The following is a 17,655-nucleotide window of genomic DNA, read 5'->3' as shown; positions in this document are numbered from 1 at the left end:
AGGGTCAAAAACATTGTCACGGGTGATTCAGGGTATATGTCCCCGTGAAAGAAAAGGGAAAAAAATCGTTTCTCTCCTTTTTTCAATGTCACCGTATGTCTACTGGATGCTGTTGGCAGATGCGATGCTGCAGCGCTACACAGCAGCATCCCTTCCCCTTCCCTTCCTGATGGCAGATGGTGCAATATGACTGGTATCCGTCATCATCATCCCATGAGTACTCCTGGCTGGCCTCAGTGAGGTTGGCTGGGGGCACCTGGGCAAAAATGGGAATGACTCTCGGTCATTCCCTTCTTTAAGCTTTGTCTAATGGAGATTCAGTCCTGCCTGGAATATCATAGCAGCTGGAGGCTGCCTCCCCCCGCCTTTTATCTCTGATTGCAGATGCAATAAAGTCAGTTTCTTATTCATGCATTCTTTATTACTTCATCACACAAATGGGGGGATAACTGCCATAGTAGCCCAGGAGGGGTGGGGGAGGAGGGAAGCAATGGGTGGGGTTGTTGCATGGGCACCCCTAGAATGGCATGCAGCTCATCATTTCTGCAGGATGTCTGGGGCTCTGACCCGGAGCGGCTGTTTGCCTCTCTGGTTCTTTAGTAGGCTTGCCTGATATTCTAGGCAGGACTGACTCTACCTTTAGACAAAACTTAAAGAAGGGAATGATCTGGGGAGTCATTCCCATTTTTGTCCATGCGCTCCTGGCCGACTTCACCGAGGCCAGCCAAGAGCACTCATGACAGCAGCAGACGGTACACTATGACTGGTAACTGACATTGCCAACTTGCAAAGCAGCAGACGGTACAATATGACTGGTAACTGTCTCTGCTAACTTGCAAAGGCAAGTGAATGCTGCTGTGTAGCACTGCAGTACCGCATCTATCAGCAGCATCCAGTAGACATATGGTAACAGTGAAAAAAGGCTAAATGTGCTCCATGGTTGCCATGCTATGGCGTCTGCCAGGGCAATCCAGGGAAAAGGGCACGAAATGACTGTCTGCCGTTGCTTTCACGGAGGGAGGATTGACTGACGACATTTACCCAGAATCACCTGCGACACTGTTTTGCCCCATCATGCATTGTGATCTCAACCCAGAATTCCAATGGGCGGGGGAACTGCAGGAACTAGGGGATAACTACCCACAGTGCAACGCTCCGGAAATCGATGCTAGCCTCGGTATATGGATGCACGCCGCTGAATTAATGTGCTTAGTGGGGCCACGTGCACTCAGCTTTATACAATCTGTTTCCAAATACTGGTTTCTATAAAATCGGAATAATCCCGTAGTGTAGACATACCCTCAGAAGATGGCTACACTGAGGCCCCGTCTACACTGGCAAGTTTCTGCGCAGTAAAGCAGCTTTCTGCGCTGTAACTCTCAAGGCGTACACACTGCCAAGCCACTGAGTGCGTAGAAACTGCACAGTTGTAGTGCTCTAAAACAACCACCTCGAGAGGTGCATAGCTTTCTGAGCTGGGGTTACAGCGCTGTGGTGCCAGTGTAGACACCGTGGTGACTACAGCGCTTTGATTGGCTTCCTGGAGGTGTCCCAAAATGCCTGTTCTCACCTCTCTGGTCATCAGTTTGAACTCTACTGCCCTGTCCTCAGGTGACCAACCATCATCCCCACCCTGTACATTCCTTTGCAAATTTGAAAGTCCCCTTCCCGATGGCTCGCTGCTGCATGCAGTGGTCTTAGCACATCTTTCCAGGTGGCCATGACTGCTCCACACACCAGGCAATCCCCCGCTTGAAGCGATATTGAGCTGCTGGACCTCATCGGCATTTGGGGAGAGGAAGCTGTGCAGTTCTAGCTGTGCTCCAGCCTTAGGAATTATACCACCTAAAGCCTATCACAGGGCACAAGGGGCAAACTGCCATTCCAATGCTGCGCCCACGAGCTGCCGGTTCTACAAAGAGCTGGACGCGATACTCAGTGGTGACCCGACCTCCACTGTGAAGGCCCCTGTGGATACTTTGTTGGCACACGGGCCAGTCAAGAGTGGACCGAGCCAGGAGGAGGCAATCTTGGACAAAGAGGGGGAGGTGGACCCAGGGGCAGAGGACAACTCAGAGGTCAGAGATGCATACAGTCAGAAGTTCTTTTCTACCCCATAGGAGCCTAGCCAGTCACAACAGTCAGATCTTGATGAAGCACAAACAGGAGAGGAGGCCGCTGGTAAGTGGATCTGATTTTGGGAATTGCTGAAGTGATTTGTTGGGAGCAGGAGGGTTGCAGAAAGCAGGTTTGTCTCCCATCGCATGCCTATTATGAGTGGCGGAACAGGATGTTGATAGACTCCCTCACTTCACAGGAATCTCCCTCAGAGATCTCCAGGAAACTCTCATGGAGATACTGGGCAATCTGCTGTCACAGGTTCCTCGGCAAAGCTGCTTTATATCTTGCCCCATTAACAGTAACTTTCACATGTCACTGTGCCATCGGGAGGAGGAGGACCATTACTGCACACAGGCATGCCGCATAGGGGCCACGGCAGAAGCTGCAGGCTTGGAGAAGACCCTCCTTTGATTTCCTGCTCACCCTCAGCAGTGATATCTCTTCCATAATTATATCACATCCTGTGGAAAGTGTGGGGACAGGATTATCAGCCCCCGCTTCCTGCCCTACAGTGCTGACTCTCCACAAGAGCCACATGTCCAGTGTACAGCAGGGTCCAGGAACAGTGATTCATCCTGCTCCTGCAGCTAGTCATCATTTTGGGGCTCTTGTGGCTCATGTGTGCTTGTCTGGGGTCAGCCACTTAGTGACAGGTGTGTGAGTACTGGCTGTGTTTTAAAGCACTGAATCAGTGTTGTCTGTGTTGCAAACAATACTGCTTCTGTAAAACATTGCATTTAAACTTCACAGAGATGACCTTGGGAGCCCAGCCTCCCTTATTGGTGGCAGAATGGCTGAGCAGAATTAGAAAGCGTCCAAGAAGAACTAAGGAGGACTTTATGCCTGAGGTTATGGATGCACTCCGCCACCGAGAAACAGGAATTGAAGAAGCGGCGAGACTGCAACAAGAGGAACTGAAAGAAGAATGCGGCACGCCAAAATAAAGCCACAGAGTGGCTCTTAAACGTTATGGAATGCCAAGTGGACACACTCCAGGTGATACTAGCTCTTCAAACCGAGAGGCTTCACACCCGCCCTTCCCTGCAGCCACTGTCACAAAACTCTTGTCCATGCGCCCCTGCACACACACACACACACACACACACCACCAACACACTCTTATCAACCTTCTGGCTCCAGTCTATACCTGCAGCATTCCACTCCTCCCTCCTCACAGTCCAGCACTGTGGACTCCCACTACCCACTGCACTCAACACCCATCCCTCTGCAGTTTGGCCCTGCTGAAGTACATCACCCACTGCATTGTACCCCAAAGGAGAAGACTGGATATGGTCCCTGGAGATACACAAATCTGTAGCCATCCTGGGACCCCTCCTTCTTTGGAGACCTTCCCTTCCCCCATCCCCCTCCCTGCTAATGTGTTTTTGTCATTTGACTCTCTCCTCTGGTTGTTGTCTTTTAATAAAAGAATTGTGTTGGTTTGCAAGCAATCTATATTCTATTAAGTGAAAGCAAAAAGAGCACAGTAAAGCAACATACAATTATGTTAAGGCCCTCTTCTTGCATCATGTGAACCAATCACCTTCTAGCATTACAAGCACTGCAATCCCGAACATAGCAACAAATATTCATGGCTTTCAGCCTCAAATTGCTGCCTCGAGGCATCCTTGATCCTTATGGCCCAGCGCTGTGCTCCTCTAATAGCCCTGATCTCTGACTGTTCAAACTCAGACTCCAGGCGCTAAGCCTCTGTGGTCCAGCCCAGAGTAAATCTTTCACCCTTCCTTTCACAAATATTATGGAGCGTACAGCACGCGGCTATAAGCATAGGAATATTGTCATCAGCCATGTCCAGCTTCCCATACAGGCATCATCAGCGGGCTTTTAAAAGGCCATATACACACTCAACAGTCATTCTGCACTTGCTCAGCCTGTTGTTGAACCGTTCCTTGCTGTTGTCAAGTTGTTCCGTGTATGGATTCATAAGCCACGGCATTAAAGGGTAGCCGGGGTCTCCCAGGATCACAATGGGCATTTTGACTTCCCCTACAGTAATCTTCTGGTCCGGGAAGAAAGTCCCTGCTCGCAGCTTCTTGAAGAGGCCAGTGTTCTGAAAGATGCGTGCGTCACGCACCTTTCCGGAGCAGCCTGCGTAAATGTCTGTGAAACATCCACGGTGATCCACAAGCGCCTGGAGAACCGTTGAAAAATACCTCTTGTGATTAATGTACTTGGTGGCTAGGTGGTCTGGTGCCAGAATTGGAATGTGCGTGCCATCTATCGTCCCTCCGCAGTTAGGGAAGCCCATCTGTGCAGAGCCATCCACAATAGCATGCATGTTGCCCAGAGTCATGGTCTTTTGAAGTAGGATGCCATTAATGGCCCTGCACTCTTCCATCAACACAAGTTCAACGGTCATCTTTCCCACTCCGAACTGGTTAGTGACTGATTGGTAGCAGTCTGGAGTAGCCAGCTTTTACAGTTCAGTCGCCACGCACTTCTCCGATGACAGGGCAGCTCTCATTTTCATGTCCTTGCACTGCAGGGCTCGGGGGGAGCTCATCACACAGTCCCATGAATGTGGCTTTCCTTGTGCGAAAGTTCTGCAGCCACTTCTCATCATCCCAGATGTGCATCACAATGTGATCCCACCACTCAGTGCTTGTTTACAGAGCCCAAAAGTGGCATTCCACTGTGGTCAGCACCTCCGTGAAAGCCACAAGCAATCTCATGTCGTAGCTACTACATGTGGCGAGATAAATGTCACACTACTCTTGACTTTGTAGTTTAAGGAATAACTCCATTGCCACTAGTGACATGTAGGTCAGAGTGAGCAGAATTCTGGTCAGCAGTTCAGGATCCAGTCCTGCAGCCTGAAAGAGGCAGGGTGCGCAGTACACAAACCATTGAAAGATGGCGCCAAATGTGGATGGAAGCACAGGGATTGCTGGGATGCAAAGCAATGCATCACAGGGCATTGGGACTGGACCCAAGAGGCCCCGTGACCCCTTCCGCCTTCCCACAACTCTTAGCGGCAAAAGAGAAAGAGGTGCTCTGTGGGATAGCTGCCCAGAGTGCACCACTTCAAGTAGAAGCTTTGTAGAAGAGGAGATGGATTTTTAAGAGGGACTCAGAAGTGAGGGCAGTGGCTTGATACATGGGGATGGTCTTTTGAAGTAGGATGCCATTAATGGCCCTGCACACTTCCATCAACGCAAGTTCAACGGTCATCTTTCCCACTCCGAACTGGTTAGTGACTGATTGGTAGCAGTCTGGTAGCAGTCTGGAGTCTGCACATTCATGGGACTGTGTGATGAGCTCCCCCCGAGCCCTGCAGTGCAAGGACATGAAAATGAGAGCTGCCCTGTCATCGGAGAATTGCGTGGCGACTGAACTGTAAAAGCTGTAAATGCATGCAGAGCAGAAAAATGCAGAGACTGCAGCTAAACGTCACAAATGTAAATCTCTACCTAGATAGTGATCAAATTTATCAGATTACCATTTTAAAAATATGGGAAGGAAAATGGAATATTTGTTGACACAGACTGTATCTCTGGCTGCAAAGGAGTTGTTCAGAGGATGGGGATTTCCTGGCTGAGTTGGTTTTTCTATTATATGGCTTATTTGTGAAGGAAGGGCTTCTTCAGAGCAACTGAGTTTTGTAGGATCTATTTTACTGTCATTTCATTTTAGCTCATTTTGCAACACTGGAAGTACCTTGGCAGGAACACTTCATAAATGTATTATCATACAGAAATAAAAGTGGATAGGTCCTGTGACACTGCACCCCATATTCTTCATAGAGATATTATATGATTATGATATAATTCTGATGTATTTTATGCAATATAGGTAATATGAGATATAATTGGAAAAGTTATGATTTACTGAATATGATTATCCTGTTTGTCTGCATGTATCATTTTTGTATCTGAAGTTAGGAATATTGACTATGTATCTGTATTACAAATGTGTTTACAAATGGGGAATGCCCACTAGGCAAAAGGCTCTCAGTCTAGATGGCTGGCTAGGAAGGGCCCATTCAAGTTAATGAACCATTAGGGAGAACAATAGGCCTTAGAAGAAGCTTATTTCCCACTGGGGAGCCTTCCTGAGAACTCTGCAGACAACCTCCAAGAAATGGCTGCTATGACACTACAGGGACATGTGACCAGGTCACCTGGTACTGTTCTCCACCTTGGGATATCAGTATTTTTCCACTGGCTGGCGTGGGAACCAAGCTTGGAAACAAAGGGTTCCTGCCATATGCAAAAGTTATATAAGGCAGAGGAGTGACATCATCATGGTTCTTCACTGACTCCTCACCTAAAGGGACTCCTGGAAACAAAGACTGAACTGGCGGAAGTGCTGGACCCAGGCTAAAGGGATTTTTAGCCTGTGAATGGAACACTTGGGCGGATTCTAAGCAGTAAGCAAGTGTAGCTAGCCCCTTAAGAATCTGTAGCCTGCTTGTATCATCTCTGAGGGCGAGGATCTGCTGTTCATATCCAATCTCTTCAGGATATTAAGTTTAGATTGTCTTTTTGTTTATTTGATAGGTAATCTGCTTTGATCTGTTTACTGTCCCTTATAATCACGTGAAATCCCTCTTTTGTAGTTTATAAACTTGTTTTTGCTTTGTTTAAAACCAGTGTGTGGGAGTCATAATTTGGGGCAGAAAGCTGTTGTGTATTCCTCTCCACATTAAGGGAGGGGGCAAATTTCACAAGCTTATGCTGTACAGTTCCCTGCGCAGTGCAAGACAGCATAATTTTGGGTTTATACTCCAGAGTAGATGCATGCCTGAGTTGCTGGGAAGTTCTCTAGCTCGAACTTTCCCATGCAGGGCTGGTCACAGCATGTGTGTGTAACTGCAGCTGGGTGTGTCCCTATCTGTATGTGGGCTGGGCAGCTCGTCACAGTAGTACAGTGTAGAAAGGATCCCAGGTTGGGGGGTCAGGGGGGCTCAGTGGCACCCAGCATTCCAGGTGGCATCCCAGGGGGAACCCATCACAGGTCCAGGTTGCAAATTTTCAACACTTCCCCTGTGTTCTTCAACATAGTGTTCAGATTCACGATTTATTCAGTGTATCATTGATCTGAATACCCCCATCATATGGTAAGGTCTGCTCCAAATCTGTAATTATTCTAATTATGATATTTTGACAATGGTATAAGATTCCTAGAAGAAAAGGCCAGATAAAACATTATGCAAGGAAGATATCTCACCATATTTTCTTCTGAGGACGTGGAGATTTCTTCACAGCACATGTCAGTTGTTGGCTGAATGTGTGTGTTCTCACGGTGAACTGAACCAACTCTGTGCAGATAGCTGAGGCAGCAAACCTCAATCAAACTGCCCCAGACCACCACAGGTCCAGTTCAGTTGCGGCGAAGGTGCTCGGCCTGGTTTATTACTGACAAGGCACAGTATTAGTGCCCTATAAGTGCTACAGGTACACTTAATACATGTATGCCCGTGACAATGGACTCAGCTCAGTAAGTGGCAGGAGTTTCCGATCCTCCCCAGGCCGGACGAAGGCTTAAGGTGAGGCATCCCACCCTTTATGGATTGAGATAAACAATCTGGGATAAACAATTTATGTATCATCTTACGTGTTCCATGATATACTTGTTACCTCCCTTTGTAACTCTCTCCTGGTGCTTCAGAGTAACCATTCCTTTTCAGCACCTGTCTGTCTATGTACTTTTACTCCTGCTGTTTCAGGCAAAACATCACTATTCATCACTTCTATCAAACCATCTGATCATCTGCTAGGTTGGGGTGTTCTTGTCCTAGCTTGCTGGAATGTGTTTACACATTCAGTGTGTTTTAGCAATGTTAGCAATACCAGTGCCAAGTTCATGTACCGGACAGTCAACTTGCAGGCAAGCATCTGTTTTATGACAAGGCCTAACTCTTGCTCATAGCATAATTTTGCTAACTAATGTTGGTTCAGGCCTTATGTCTTGCACCAGGCCCATGGTTCAGGCTCTCTTTCTACCGAAACGTTCAAAAACAGCAAGCTTTCTTCTAAAAGAAATTCTGCCCTCTCTCCCACCCCTCAAAAATGCAATCTTTCCAAAACTTGAGCTAGGAGCAGCTAGTGATTAGAAAAGCTTTTATTAGGAAAAAACATTACTCTAAACACCTTAGAAAATATGAGAACAGGCAGATAAAAGGGTGGTTGTTGCAACAGAGTTATTACTGAAAGCAAAAAGAATGAATTCTGATTTCATTTACGTAAGGTATATTCACTGAAGTAAATTGTACTTGGACTTTTAGAATGCCTTTGACAATCCCTCACCAAAGGCACTTAAGCAAAATAAGCACTCACGGGATAAGAGGAAAGGTCTTCTCATTTATCAATACCTGCTTAAAAGACAGGAAATGAAGTGTAGGAATACATGGTCAGTTTTCAGAGTGGCAGAGGCAAATAGTGAGGTTCCCCAAAGATCTGCACAGGTACCTGTGTTGTTCAACATATTCAGAAATGATCTAGAAAAATGGGTAAAAAGTGAGGTGCTAACATTTGCAGATGATATAAAATTACTCAAGATAGTTAAGTCCAAAGGTGATTGTAAAGAGTTACAAAGATCTCACAAAACTGGGCACCAAACAGCAGATGCAATTCCATGTTGATAAATGCAAAGTAATGTACACTGAAAAACGTAATCCCAACTATACATACAAAATGAAGGAGTCTAAATTAGCTGTTACCACTTAAGAAAGATCTTGAGTCATCATGGATAATTCCTTGAAAACATCTGTTCAATGTGCAGAGGCAGACAAAAAAGCTAACAATGTTAGGAACTGTTAGGAAAACGACAGACAAGAATACAGTAAGTATCACAATGTCACTATATAAATCCATTGCACGCCCCATTTAAAAAAAAAAAAAAGATATGAGGATTGGAAAAGCTACAGAGAAAGGCAACAAAAGTGATCAGGGATATGGAACAGCTTCCATACAAGGAAAGATTAAAACGACTTGGATTGTTCAGCTTGGAAAAGAGAGACAAGAGGGGCGGAAGGGGAGAATATGATTAAGGTCTATAAAATCATGAATGGTGTGGAGAAAAAAGGTATTATTTACCTTTTTCTGTAACACAAGAACCAAGGGTCACCTGATTAACTTAATAGGCAGCAGGTTTAACACAAACAAAAGAAAGTACTTCACACGACGCAGAGTCAAACTGTGGTGCTTGTTGCCAGCAGATGTTGTGGATGCCAAGAGTGTAGTTGGGTTCAAAAAGAGAAGTAGGTAAGTTCATGGAGGATAAGTCCATCAGTGGCTATTAGCCAAAACGGCTAAGCGTCTGACTGCCAGATGCTGGGATGGATCACTCGATAATTGCCCTGTTCTGCTCATTCCTTCTGAAGCATCTGGCATTGGCCACTGTCCGAAGACAAGATGTTGGACTAAATGGACCATTGGTCTGATCCACCATGGCCATTCTTATGAGTTACTCTGGATGTGAATTGTAATTGAGATGAAAATCAGGCCTAAATAATGAAGACAGATGTAGGGCCAAATTCTCCTCTCAATTAGCCTAGTTTCACACTGGTGTAACTAATGACTTTAGTGCAGAAATACTTGAAAGCCATCAAGCTGTTCTCTACCCTCTTATTTCCTTCACCTCCACCCCACTCCTCGATGCTTTGTTTCTGTTTCTTTTTCCTAGATTAGTAGACCATGTAGCACACATATTTTCCCCCAGGTGGCTGACGCTAGAGCTCGGAAGGGTTTGTGGTTGTTAGTTAAGAACTCCATCACTCGTCAAACAAGTCAGACAGCAGGGTCTACAAGAGACTTTTAAAAAAAATATTCTAGAAAAATTTAGCCATTTTTTTTTTAGATTAGCCTAAAATCAAATGCCATTTTTCCTGCTCTCTGGAAGTTACTGGGTTTAAGTTGTTTAAAATCTCAGCTCTTTAAACCCTCCTCCCCCCACTTCCCCGATTAATACTTTTCATTTCAGGAGACAATTACTTCAGAAGGTTATAGGAAACCCAGCCTCTTCAATGGGTGATATGCACCTCTCAATTCTTGTTGAGCCAAAGAAAGATAGAGCCATCCTGATGTGCAAGACCCCAGAAGAAAGCACAGACCAGAAAAAGAGCAGGCTGACAAACTAGCTTTAAGGGAAGCAAGTATCTTTGTGTCGACCATTCCAGAAGCATGCTAACCCTCAAAGACAATGCTGATGAGATCCTGGGGGAGAAATGGAGCCTAACCCCACGGAATTTTGCAAACCCTCAAGTCTATCTAGCTTGACTACTGTTACCTGTGATTTCTAAAGAAAAATCAAGCATAACTTCTATGAATCTTATACACTAAGAAGTTCATCCCAGCTAGGATATGCAGAATAAACCTAAACTTTGTCTCAGAAGTTCTGCTCTTCTGACGAAAGTCTAATGCTAGCAATGCATATAAAACTTTGACTTGTAATCTTGTCACATTTCACAAATAAGGCCTGATCAAATCTTGATTTGGAGACTGCCAAAAAAACAAAAACCCAGGGTATTGTAAAAAGTGGTGTTAGCATTCTTACTACTAAGTCACAACTGAATTAATGTCCACTTTAGTGCTGGATTTGGCAGGGATGAAATGTCTTTCAGTTGAAATGTAAAGCTAAGATCCTGACCATTTGATGTTATTAAAAATCAGCTAGCATATTTCCCATGAGCCAATATTACTCCTGGCCAAATTCCCACTTGGATAATCACATTCTGCCTATCTACACTCACCATGCAGTTTCAGTTGGACGTGCTGTTCTATCATTATTCACTTGCTATTGCATTGTTAAAGAACTTCTTCCTTTCACCCCAGGAGTGGGGGAGGTGATTCACCAAAAAATGCTTTACAGGTTATAATATAGAGGAAAGACCCTATACACCTATAAGTTGTAAGAACTGGTTGTTAGCAATAACAGTTCTAGGTAACTAGTGTGTGAAAAGTAATTGTATGAGTTTTATTTTAATATAAACAATATGTGAATCTAACACCTTTACCAAGTTGCAGCCAGGTTGTATCATGGCTGATTTCAAATATAGTTCATGACCATATGATATTACCACTTGGGTCCTAAGAAGACAGGTGTGTGAAGGAATCCCCAAGGCGCAGCCTGAGACTGTAGGACCATGGTGCCCCTTGAACTTTCCCCAGCTTGGGCTGTCTCTCACAATGCCTTGCTAGTGACCAGCAGCAAACCCCTCCAGGTGCTGTTATCACTCAGCACAACTGCATGTGGAGCCCCACACCCAGCTAGATTGCATGAATGCTCCCAGAGCCACTCATGAATCACACAGGGAAAGGCACCAGCCAAATCCCCCCAGCTCCCAGCCTTACTCCTCAGGAATATACTATCTTGCACTGTTCAAGACTAGCAATGCAGATTTATTAATAGGTTCGCCACTTCATCAATGGAAAGTGGATATACACCAGCCTGTGCAAAACCTGAACAGATTTGCCACACATTTCATACAAACTCACTGGTAAAGATAAACAGTTAAAAATGTATTGACTACAAAAGATAGATTTTAAATGATAGGCAGAGTCAGAGTTAGTTACCAAAAGAAATAAAATATAAGAACACAGTTTAAAAATTCTCAACTCTCTTAGACTGGGCAACAACTAGATTAAGCAATTTTTTCACCCCACTGGATATTGCCGTTCATAGAACACCCAAGTCCCTTCAGTTGGAGTCTTCAGAGTGTCCTTGTTGGTTGCAGTGTAGGTGGGTGAAGGAGAAAAGCCTAGCATGTGGCCACTGTATCTGTTTTATACCCTCAGTCCTATGAGCTTGGGGAGCACAAGTCCAGGCATGTCTGGGGGCATTTCTGAGTCTCCAGGCAAGATTGAACAATTCCCCTGGTGTGACCTTATGCAGGGGAGTCATTGAATTATAGCTCCTTGCTGGACAATGGCTATTGATAGGCTGTTTGACATCTCACTGGGTGCTGGTTACTTTCCTTGCTGTTGCCTCTGGGGAGTTAATATCTGGCTGATTCCCCAACTTACAGCATGTTTTAGAGACAACCATACAATACAATTCTCATAACTTCATATGCATTAATGATATACATATATGGATAGAGAAATGACTTTCAGTAGAACATAACCTTTCCCCTGATGCATATAAAGCATGCCTTGTAAGGTAAGATCACGATTATATAAAAATGAGGAATATGGGAGTTCTTCTTCAAGTGCTTGCTCATGTCCACTCTATATTAGGTGTGTGTGTGCGCTCGCCACACGTACCGGTGCCAGAAGAATTTCCCTTAGCGGTATCTGTAGGGGACCAGCTCTGGAGTGGCGCGCACATGCTGTGGTATAAGGGGCACCATCAGCTCCCCCGACCCTGAGTTCCTTCTTGCCACCAGTAACATGTGGCAGTTAAAAGTGTCTAGGAGGACATATAAGTGACAAGTGTCACATGCATAAGCCATTCAAACCCAAAATGGAAAAGGAGAAAGACATCCATCTTAGGGCACTTCTGATGGAGTCATCGCTGACCCCGGCACTGGGGAGCACCGCAGTGTTGGTACGGAGCACCCCGCCTGTGCTGTCTACAAGCCAGCACTGATCCCCCTCTCTGGCCAGGAAGCCCACTTCCCGTAAGAGAAAGGAGAGGGCCAGAGGAGAGCCAAGGCTGATACTGGGTGGCTCAACACCTCTCTCAGGGAGTCAGGCCCCAGCTCATGTCGAGGGGTCGACCCCTCCCGTACTATGCCTGCCACACTGGACAGTGATGAGGGTCTCTGTCAACTTGAAGTCCCATCGATGCCCAAGGCCCTGCAGGCAGTGCAGCAGATCCTGACGCTACCGGTGCCACTCACACTGGCTCCAGGGGTACCCAAGCCCAGGGGTAAATCTGCCTTGGGACCATTTCGAGTGTCTCCCGCCTCAGCAGTGCTGCTCCCCATTGCAGGGGACATCCCACCAGCATTCACCTGCACGGAGCTGTCATGCCTCAGACTTTGGGAGGTAGGTTCAGAGATGCCCTCTTCGGACTCTGGGACACCGAGGTGTGGCTCACCGGTAACCTGGCACAGACCTGCAGAGGCATGTGGCCCCTGGCATAAGGCCCCTGGCATGAGTGTTGAGACAGACCCATCAGGTCTCCAACATCTCAGCACTGGTTTTGGGATTGACAGAACAGGGTCACCGGTCACCCGCCCATCACCCATCACCAAAACACGAATCCCCTCAATCGGGGAGATTCTATAGACAACCAGCCCACTCCAGATCCCAGTCCCACTCTAGATCCCGGTACAGGTCAAGCAGCATGAGGCGTAGATCGCCAGGGGTTCCGAGGGACAAACTCGTCAGGTTAGATAGGTTGGCGTCAAAGCACAGCAGCCAGCACTGCAGTGAGGAGGGATGCCTGTCCAGCTGGTCATGGTCACTCTGCAGCATCCATTCTGCTTACTACTCCGGTGCTGATCAGAAGTCCCTGGTAGCAAGATAGGCCCTGGCACCAGACCTCATCGGCACTGCAACTGACCGCATGGCCTCCAGGCCAATGGCCAGCAGCACGGTACTCCTGGAATCCATGCGGGTTCACCCACCTTCCCAGGCTGCCCGATCAGTGGCGGGGGCCTCAGACAGGCCATCGGCTACAGCTCCCACCCTCCGCTGGAGGTGAGGCCTCACAGGGGAAGACATCCCCCCAGGCCCATGAGGACCTAGTGGAGCAGGCAGTGGACCACCAGGGGATGTGGTGGATCCCTTGGTGCTGGCTTCGCCCTCATCATTGCCAGACAAAGCGATTATGGGGTCCCCCCTCACCCAGTTCCATAAGACGACGCCAAGAGTCATCAGGAGCTTTTGAAGAGGATCACCTCTAACCTGGGGCTCCAAGCAGAGGAACTTGAGAATCCGTCAGACTCACTGTTTGACATCCTTTGCTCCAAGGCACCCATTAGAGTGGCTTTACCCCTACACAGGTGTATTGAAAATAATTAATGCCCTATGACAAACCCCCTCCTCCCTGCCACCTCTTTCAAAAAGGGCTGAGCGCAAATATTTTGTGCCAGCTAAAGGCCATAAGCATCTCTATACTCACCCAGCCCCAAACTCCCTCATAGCTGAGGCCTTTAACCAGAGCGAGAGGCTGGGTCAACCAAGGGCTACACCCAAGAATAAAGACTCCAAAGAGACTGGATCTGTTTGGGCGAAAAATGTATGCGTCTTCCAGCCTTCAGCTGAATGGCGAACCACCAAGCCCTCCTTGGCCGCTATGACTACAATACGTGGCAGTCTATGGCCAGATTCAAGGTCTCACTGCCTGAAGGATCTAAAAAGGAATTCCAGGCAATCCTCAAAGAGGGTACGGCTGCAGCGAGCGCGACCCCCCGAGCAGCCTTGGAGGAAGCAGACTCTGCGGCTCGCACCATGGCCTCGGCCATCTCCATGCGAAGGGCATCCTGGCTGCTCCTCTTGGGTGTGTCAATGGAGGCTCAGCAATTGATGCAGGACCTCCCCTTCAACGGCCAGGCCCTGTTTGCAGAACAGATGGCCAGTAAACTGCATGGCCTTAAGGACTTCCGCACTACCATGAAAACTCTGGGGCTGTACGTTCCAGGTCTAGCCCGTAAGCAGTTCAAACTGCAGCAATCTCAGGGCCAAGGGAGTCACCCATAAGAAGAGCAGGGGCTACAAGCTTCGCCTGGGCCACCCCCCTCCTTCCTTTGCCCAGTCGGGCTCAACCCACAATAAGCAGGGGGGCAAACGAGTGTTTTGAGAGTGTGTTCAAGGGCAAACTACCAGACTTTAACCCCTGATCCATCTGTCCCACTGTTCTCCCAACTGCCTCTCTTTTTCCTCCCCACACGGATAGCTATAACTTCAGACTGCTGGGTCCTCAATACTGTCAGGGGAGGGTTATACCTCACACAGTTTACTTCTACACCCCCCTTCCCCGTCCCTCTTCGGGACCCTTCTCACGAGAGTCTCCTTGTGCAGGGTAAAGGGATGCTGCAATTGGATTGCGGTGGAAGAAGTTCCTCTTGCATACATAAACAAGGGGTTCTATTCCCAGTACTTCTTAATCTCAAAGGCCAGGGTGGTCTGCAGCCATCTGGACCTGAGGGACCTCACAAGTTTCTAAAGAAGCTAAAGTTCTGCATGGTCTCCTTGTCTTCTATCTCCCATCCCTGGATCTCGGAGACCGGTATGCTGCCCTCAATTTGAAGGACACTACTTCCACAAGTGATCTTTCAGATCACAGATGCTTCTTCCAGTTTACGGTGGGCCCCCACCACTACCAGTTTGCAGCCCTCCCATTCGGCCTGGTGACAGCACTCAGAGTGTTTACCAAGTGCATGTCGGTGGCAGCTGCTTACCTCAGGCGTAGGGGTAACCAGATCTATCTGTACCTTGACAACTGGCTAGTTGAGGACAACTCCAGGTCTCAGGTCCAAGAGGATGTTGCAGTGCTGCAAGCCACATGCCCTATGGGCCTACTGGTTCCAGTGCAAAAAGGATAGAGTTCATTGGAGCAGTGCTTGACTTGACCTGCACCAGAGCGTTCCTGCCACTAGAAAGGTTCCAGATGCTGACAGACCTCATTGCGGAGGTCTCCGCATTCCCCCTAACTACCTGGGGTTTGCCTGGGTCTGCTGGGTCACATGGCAGCATGCACATACATTATCTGCCATGGTAGGCTCTGGATGTGGCCCCTGCAGCAATGGCTGGCGACGGTCTATTCCCAGTCCAGAGATCACCTGGACAAGGTCATTACCATTCCCCCGACGGTACTTGCCTCACTGAGATGGCTGACCAATTGCATGACTGTCCTAGGGGGAGTTTCGTTCAACACCCCCGTCACTCCATCGAGTTGGTATCGGATGCCTTGGACTTCGGCTGGCGACCTCCAGGCCCAGGGTATGTTGTCCCCAGAGATGACTTACACATAAACGTCAAAGAGCTCAGGGCTGTCCGCTTGGCATGCAGAGTTCTCCTACCTCACCTGTCGGACGAGGTGGTGAGAGTCCTGACAGACAACATGGCCTTGATGTTCTGTATCAACAGGCAACGGGGAGCACGTTCATCGACTCTCTGCCAAGAGGCACTACATCTTTGGGACTTCTGCATGAGCCACGAAATCCATCTGGAAGCTTGTCATTTCCCTGGTGTCAAGAACATGCTAGTGGATCACCTCAGCAGGGACTTCTCCTCTCACGAAAAGTGGTCACTCCACCAAGAGGTAACCTGCATGACCTTCCAGAGGTAGGGAACTCCCCAAGTGGACCTGTTCATCACCAGGCTAAACAGGAAATGCCGCCGGTTTTGTTCACAGCAAGGACTCTGATGCCTTCCTCCTGTTGTGGTCAGGGAACCTGATGGATGCGTTGCCTCCGATTCCACTCATCAACAGGGTCCAGGCAAAGATCAAGAGAGACAAGGCACCAGGTTCTTATGATGGCCCCAGCATGGTCTTGCCAGCACTGGTTTGGCACGCTCATGATCCTGGCAGTGGCCCCTCCCTGGCCCCTGCCCAGCCGACCGGACCTGCTGTAACAGGACCATTGTCAGCTCCTGCACCCCAACCTCATGTCCCTCCATCTCTTGGCATGGAAGCTGCGTGGCTGAACCTAGAGGAGCAAACCTGCTTGAATAAAGGTCCGACAGGTCCTCCTGGGAAGCAGGAAGCCTTCAACCAGACTGATTTACCTGGCCAAGTGAACGAGGTTTTCCCGCTGGGCATCCGAGTGTGCCTCCTCCATACAGTCTATCTTAAACTATCTGCTTCATCTGAGGAACCAGAGCCTGGCACACTCTTTCATCAGAGTGCCTCTCCTGGCCCTCTCCGCTTTCCACTCAGCGATCCAGGGCCAGATGGTGTTTTTTCATGACATGACGGTCAGATTCTTGAGATGTTCGACTCTTCCCACAAGTATGAACTCCTGTCCCGCAGTGGGATCTTGACTTGGTCCTTTCTAGGCTCACCAGTCCGCCCTTTGAGCCGCTAGGTTCCTGCTCCCTTTCCCACCTGTCATGAAAGGTGTCATGTTCCTGGTGGCCGTGACATTGGCAAGATGGGTCTCTGATATTAAAGCCTTGACCTCAGGACCTCCATACATGGTCTTCTACAAAGATAAGGTTCAGTTATGGCCCCACCTGGTCTTCCTGCCAAAGGTGGTCTCCACCTTCCATATGCAGAGCCGGCTTCAAGGGTTTGGCCTCCCCCCCCCCTTGAGCAGAAGTAAGGGACCCTCCGCCGAATTGCCACCAAATAGCTGAAAGTGCCGCCCCGCTCCGGCGTTGCCGCCCCAGGCACCTGCTTGATAAGCTGGTGCCTGGAGCCGGCCCTGTCCATATGAACCTGGACATCTTCATGCCAGTGTTCTGTCCCAAACCACACAAGACCAGTGAGGAGAGGCGTCTTCGCACGCTGAACGTCCAGAGGACCTTGGCTTTCTACTTAGAATGTACCAAGCCTTTCCAAAAATTGACTCAGCTACAGCAGATAGGATGAAGTGTCACCTGGAGTCCTCACAGAGGATTTCCAATTGAATCACCTCGTGTATAAGGATCTGTTACAACCTGGTAGGGGTTCCGCCAC

Source organism: Gopherus evgoodei, chromosome 3 (genome assembly GCF_007399415.2).
Source record: "Gopherus evgoodei ecotype Sinaloan lineage chromosome 3, rGopEvg1_v1.p, whole genome shotgun sequence".
NCBI lineage: Eukaryota > Metazoa > Chordata > Testudines > Testudinidae > Gopherus > Gopherus evgoodei.
Note: the sequence above shows the minus strand (reverse complement) of the source record.